Below are 7,360 nucleotides of genomic sequence, written 5' to 3'. Positions count from 1 at the left end.
AAGGTTTGTATATTTATAGAGCTATATCAAGTTGTAGTTACAAAGTGAATTCCAATTTACAAGGATCTGTAACATACTTATCTTAACAAACTAATTCAAATTCAAAATTCAGTTGTTTAAAAATCTATTTTCACAGTGCTGCAGACTCGGGATCTTCTGATTTCTCTGCATACTTAGTCATGCTAACACAAGCTTCGTCAAATCCCAAGCAGAGCCTGCATGCGTCACAAGATTCCTCACAATTGAAAAATAAACTAGTGTTACGTTTAGTTTTTTTTTTCTTTTTTATTTCCTTTTAATATGACTTTCCAAGTTAAGCAGTCCATTTGAGCTATAAACTAAGATGGCCAAATAGCATTTTCCATATATATATATATATATATAATCGATCGCTTCATTGATTTGAACCTTGTGCAAACTAGGAACTGAGCTAACTTATATTGGTTGCTAACTCTTTATATTGCTGGTTGACTGGTTCTACACCAATTTTAGTTGTTTTCGGCATCAATTGGCCAACTCTAGTCAGTTACTGTTCAAGTCTATCTACCCCCATTTAGACCTCCATTTAAATGCCCTCCATTTAGACCAATGTTGTATGGAGAATTGTAAACAGGATTCTACATGTATTATTACTCATCAACCATATATTTTTTATACATTCTATTGTTTTAGTATGAGCTATAAGATTATTTACCTTATCCTTAAACCTTAGAAACCTCTAAATTATGTAGCAAGGTCTTATATATATACACACACACACACACTCAAGTTAATATTAATAGAAACACACAAGATCAAAGAGAGGGGATGAAGTTCTCCAGTAATAATCTCAAACAATGCTAAGATACTTGGTCGATCCATTATCTTGAGACTCATAAGCCAAGAGGGCCACTTGAAAATGCAGTTGCTTGTGCATATCCAATGACAGGTTGCTTTAAAAGAAACTTGTAGCAGTTACAACTAATCTTGATGGTTACAATAGGGAATAAATTGTTGTTAAAAACTAGTTGAGGTCTTTAGAATCGAGCTTGGAAGGGAAAAATGTTAATCACTATCACAAAACTCTTAGCTCTCTTTCACTTTTCTTCCTAGAAAACTATTTTCTAACTTGAGTATCGGAGGTGTCACGGACACACCTAACCACCCTCTTTTACTCTTTTGTAGGCTCTTGACTATGTTCAGAGCTAGTGGCTACAAAACACATCTTAAGAGAGCTATTTGATGTTTGGTGGGAATGGTGCTTAGACGTATTTGCATAGAACATAAGGCCTAACTATTTGCATAAGCAAAAGTGTGGAGACTTACTATGGATATGCAATTTATGAGATGAGTGTTTGAAAGGATGCACAAAACCAGAAAACATGCATTGGCCCTAGTCTTTGTGAGACCGATGTGCGATATGGCATGAGGCTCATTAGCCATGGAGAAGACAATCGGGCTTAGATGTGGGGCCGGATCAAGAGGTGTGGAGGACCATGATGGTGTTTGTGCAGGATAGTGGAGGGCAGAAAGTGACAAATGTAGTTATAAAAGGTAGCCAAAAATGGGAAGAAGACAGAGGGATGGTGGTTTGAGGGGAAACAACCAAGGAGAGGTAAGCAAGGACCCTAGACAAGAAGTTGCTCCCAAGGTGGCTTCGAGTGAGAGAAACTGGAGGATATCCCAACACTTCAAAGTCTTTCCATTCTTTTCATGGTTAACAAGGAATTTCTCATTGTAATGAATAATAGAAAAATAAAAGACAATTTCTAATCATATAATAATGAAAAATTCTAAACATAAACCCACACACTACACTTTTTTTTTTCTTTTACCAAATATTTGGTATATGGATAATGAGTAGAAAAGTTCAATTAGTTTAAGAAGAATAAAACCCCCCCAAAAAAAAAAGTGTGATGTGTGGTGTGTGGGCTTATGTGTAGCAAAGCTTTAAGATAATATGATGGACATCAATCCTAATGTAAAATAGACCTAAAATGAATCATTTGGGGTTTATCAGAAATATTCCAATTGTTCATAGTTTGCTAAGCTTTGTTTGCTTATCATTGAATTAGATATTATTAAATACATAAAGTTACAATAGATGGTTGAGCACCCCAAAAAATTTCCCCAAACTGGATTTTTCGAAGCTACAAAAAAAAAAGATAAAAGTTTTGTAAATAGACATACAGTCTAGTTCCAGTAATCTTAGGCCAAAACCCAAGGGAAAGGGATGGCATTGCTGTTGGTTGCCTAAGCAATCCCAAGAGTGGACTGCTTTATTGAGTGACGGCAATGACTGTAGTGCTATGCTTTATCAAGCGATGGATGGCAACATCCAATGTAATGTTGTTTTGTTGTTGGTGGTATAGTTTTGTTGATGTTAGTCCGAGATGGATTGTTGTGGTTAGCAACTCCTTTTCATAGTGAAGTAAATACAACTTTAGTCTTGGAGGAAAGAAGTAAGAAAGGGAGATCTGGAAACTTGAATGGACAATACCTAACAGTTTTTTTATTTTATTCCCGAGTAAACGACATAGGAACAAATAATCAGAAAGAGACAGTTTTATAGAGTCTTCTCTCTTTCTCTCTAAGGGTAAGAGGAGAAGGTGGTAGTCACAAGCACTGCCTATCGGTTAATTAAGGATTATTGGTGTAGCATGGAGGAGATAGCAGACAAATGGAAGAGTTTGCGGCTGACAAAGGAAGAGGGAGAAACATTGGAATTGGAAGAAGAGATTTCGGATGAGCTGAAAAGAAAAGGAGATCGTAGTGTGGTGGGAAAGGTGTGGGCAGAAAGAAATATTAAGAGAGAAGTCTTGAGTTCGACAATGGGGAAGGTGTGGAAGATCAGTAAAGCGGCATCCTTCATGGAATATCAGGAAAATCTTTTTATCATCACATTTGCAACAGAAGCTGATAAACAAAAATTCATGGCGGGCCGGGCATGGCTATTTGATAACTCCTTACTAGTGTTGAAGAATTTTGAGGCTTACACACAGCCGCATTTGATGAATTTTGAGTACGAACAATTTTGGGTGCAACTACATCAGTTACCCATGGCCTACATGAATGAGAAATGTGGATCGCGCATTGGTAATTCTCTTGGAAAGTTCATAGCGGTGGATGTCCCACATGATGGAGTAGGATGGGGTCGGTTCCTTCGTATTAAAGTTGAATTATGTTTTTCAAAGGTACTGGCGAGGGGGCATACTGTTAATGTGCAAGGCAGGCATGAATGGATTCCACTACGGTATGAAAAGCTTCCAAAGATGTGTTTTTCATGTGGTTGTATAGTGCATGTAGAGAATGTTTGTCCAAATGATGGAAGAAATGACGGGGGAGCAGAAGGTGAAAAAGCACAGTTTGGTGCATGGTTACGTGCAGACACGATACAAAAATGGAAGTTAGGTGGAAGCTCTTATCGATATGAAAAAGATCCTTTTCCTGAGTATTGGAAGAAGCCATATACTGTATCAAACATGGCTACCGGAAATGTGCCGATAACGGCAAGGGAGGAGGGAGACGGTAGGGTGGTTATGGAAGGGGGAGTCAGTTACGGGGTATTAAATTCAAATTTTGAAAACGTAGGGGATAACAGGATTGATGACGATAGCAAGATTATGTGGCAGGCAATTATAGAAGTAGAAAGGCCTCAATATAAGGATGGGATCATGGAGGAGATGGATGGCGTAAATTTAGGGGAAGGAATTATGGGAGGGGAATCCGTTAATGATACGTTAATTCGAGGGAACTATACTGAGAAGATGGCGGATGATAAGGGGCCTCATTGAAAGGAAAATAATGGGCTGGAGGATCTAAAGCAAATGGGCCCAACTTATGAAGGCAGTGCTATCCATGGGCTAGGGGAAATAAATTCATCTGAGGGGTTTAAAAACATTACTCGTTTTGTCGAGACTAGAGCAGGGGATACAAAGAAAGACACCGAGACTATTACAAATGGCGGGTATCCTACTCGAGGTTGGAAGAGAAGAGCGAGAGAGAAGGAGAAATGTCTAAGTGAGGAGCTGTTGGGAGGGCTAGGAAAGAGAAGTCTTATCGAGGAAGGAAATAATATAGTGAAGTATGCAAATGCAAAGCGCATCGGAGGTGTTTGTGAAAATGCCGAGGAGAAGGAAGAATCAGTTAAGGATGTGGCTGCGTGGTAGCCCCGCCAACAATTATGATTCCCTTAAGTTGGAACTGCCGAGGGCTTGGGAACCCTTGGACAGTTCATGACCTTTGTCTTTTGGTGAAAGAAAAGAAACCCAATTTTGTTTTCCTCATGGAAACAAAGCTTATAGCACGTAGACTTAATTTTCTAAAATGGAGGTTGGGATTTGATGGATGGTTTGAGGTGGCTGCAAAAGGTAGGAGTGGTGGATTAGTACTATGCTGGAGATTTGAATGTAAGGTTGATATCCTAAATTATTCTGACAGGCATATCAGTGCTTGGATCATTGATGAAGAGAACAACTCCAAATGGCTACTCACGGGTTTTTATGGTCATCCAGAGGCTGCTAAAAGAACAGAAGCGTGGGACTTGCTAAAACATTTGAAACCAGACATACAAATTGCATGGTGTGTGTGTGGGGATTTCAATGAAATTCTGTATAGTTCAGAGAAGATAGGAAGAAGGCCAAGAAAGGAAGCTCAATTCACTTACAGTTGCTGCCGAAAAGAGGGGAGATATTAGAGGTGTTTCAGTGAGAAGAGGTGGGATTAGCATAAACCACTTAATGTTTGCGGATGATTGTATTCTTTTTTGTAGAGCAAAGATTTCGGAATGGGAAAAGATTCAGTCTATTCTGCAAAAATATGAGGAAGCATCGGGTCAACAGCTTAACAAACAGAAATCTTCTTTTTTCTTTAGTTCAAATACAAAAGCTAAAGATAAAGAAGATATTATCAAAGTAGCTGGAGGGGGGGTGTGTGGAAGCTATGAATGATACTTAGGGATGCCAGCTTTGGTGGGAAGATCACAATTCAAAACTTTTAGAGGCATCAAGGAACGTGTATGGCAGAAAATAAGTAGCTGGAAATCTAGCTTTTTAACTCAAGCTGGAAGGGAAGTTCTCATCAAATCAGTCCTACAAGCCATGCCAACTTATACTGTTAATGTGTATAGATTACCAAAAAAGCTATGCCAAGACATCACAAGTTTAATTTCAAGATTTTGGTGGGGAAGCAAGGAGAAAGAGAGAAAGATTCATTGGAAGAGTTGGAGCACAATGGGAAAACCAAAGAATGAAGGTGGTATGGGATTCAGGGACTTGGAGAGATTCAATGAAGCCTTACTTGCCAAACAATGTTGGCGCATGATGTAGTGTCCCTCCTCTTTAGTTGCTCAAGTGTTTCAGGAAAAATACTATAAAACAAAGAATATTCTGGAGTCAAAACTAGACAGGAGGCCATCTTTAATATGGAGGAGTTTATGGTCAGCATTTGGTTTATTGAAAGAAGGATTAAGATGGAGAGTGGGCAATGGGCAGCAGATAAAGATTTGGGAGCATAAATGGCTCCAATCTCCAACTACTTTCTGTGTTCAATCTCAAGTAAGGGTGCTAGATCAAGACTCAGCAGTTCATATGCTTTTTAACAATGATGGTTAGGGCTGGAACAAAGAACTCATCACAGAAGTTTTTGAGAATGAGGAAGCTGAACAGATTTGCAACTTACCAATCAGTCGTTATGGAAATCCTGATAAATGCTACTAGGGGTATACAAATGATGGGATTTACATTGTGAAGAGTGGTTACTATGCTGCCCTGAAACAACAAAGGATGAAGAAGGGAGAATCATCCATGGTGATTGGATTAGAAAAATGCTGGAAAAGGCTGTGGAGACTAGAGATTCCAGAGACAGTGAAACATTTTCTATGGAAAGCTTGCCAAAATGTCCTACCTTCGTAGAAGAATCTTTGTAAGAAACAGTTATCAAGGACCCTATGTGTATGATTTGTAAGACTGAGGAAGAAACAGTAACTCATGTGCTATGGAGATGTAATGCAGCCAACAATGTCTGGATGGATAGTTTAAGCCCAATTCAAAAATGGTGCATGAATGAAAGTGAGTTTATGGCATTATGGAAAAGCTTATCAGATAAGTTGACAGAAAATGAGTTGAAATGGGTAGTTGTTGCAATGTAGAGGATTTGGTTGAGAAGAAATAAATTTATGCTTCAAGGCAAGATGGAAGATCCCAGAAATATAGGCAACGATGTTGCTGAGCTATTGGTGCAGTTTCAAGAAGCGCAGGATAGGAAGAAGGGGGTTTCTCAAGGGGAAGTAGCAATGTCTAGAGTGCAAAGATAGAAAAAACCTAATGAGGGATTTATAAAAGTGAATTGGGATGCAGCAGTGGATGAAAGTGCAAAGAAAATGGGAATTGGGGTGATTGTGCTTGATAATAATGGCGACATCTTGGCAACTTTATTTGCTAATAAACATTTTTACTCCAAACCTGTTTTAGCTGAATGTATAGCTTTGTGTAGAGCCTTGGAACTTTGTGCTGAACTTAATTTCAGAAATGTTATTTTTGAAGGTGATGCACAGATAGTGGTGAAAGCAGTGAATACAAAGGGTGAAAATTGGCTCTGGTTTGGACAAGTGGTGGAAGATATACAAGGACTGCTTCAAAGAAGACTTGATTGGAGAGTATCGTGGGTACCAAGGACAGCAAACTGTGTGGCACATCAGTTGGCTAAATTAAGTTTTCATTATGAGAGCGAGATTGTAATGATCGAGGAGGGTCCTGAGATTATCTCATGTAATGTCTTATTAGAAAAACTCTGTAATTGATCAATTTTATCAATGATATGTCATTTCAAAAAAACAAAAAAGAAAAAAAAAAAGAAAACTTGAATGGATCAGAAGTTAAATAGAATCACCAGTTGGAGAAGAATGGTAGTGATCAGACCAGGGAGAGCATAGGTTGGAGAATCAGATGCATGGTGTGATGTGTGTTAGCGTTACATGTGTGAAGATACAATAGCGCGTTAAGCCTATGCACCTGTACCTGTTCTACACTGCTTCTGTGTGTGAAGATATGGTAGCGCGTTAAGCCTATGCACCTGTACCTGTTCTACACTGCTTCTGTTGTTTTGGTGGCTTTAGGTTTCAAAGGTTGCTCATATGCCAGAGACTCCAAACACTTTAGATTGGGATTGATCAACCCTAGACTTGGCATGTACACACATATAACAGTTTCTTTATTGGTATAACCGTTATTTGGATATCGTTTTAAAAAGAGAGTTGTGTATTCAGATGTCAACTAGATTGGTTCGCTTAGGAAAACCCAAAAAAAAAAAAAAAAAGTTCCCAAGTTGGTAGCCTTGGAAGCTATCACTAGATGTTGTGTTTCTTTTTTTTTTTTTTTTTTTT

The sequence above is a fragment of the Carya illinoinensis genome, chromosome 6 (assembly GCF_018687715.1).
Source record: "Carya illinoinensis cultivar Pawnee chromosome 6, C.illinoinensisPawnee_v1, whole genome shotgun sequence".
NCBI lineage: Eukaryota > Viridiplantae > Streptophyta > Magnoliopsida > Fagales > Juglandaceae > Carya > Carya illinoinensis.
The sequence above is the reverse complement of the archived record's forward strand: the minus strand, read 5'-3'. Positions refer to the sequence as shown.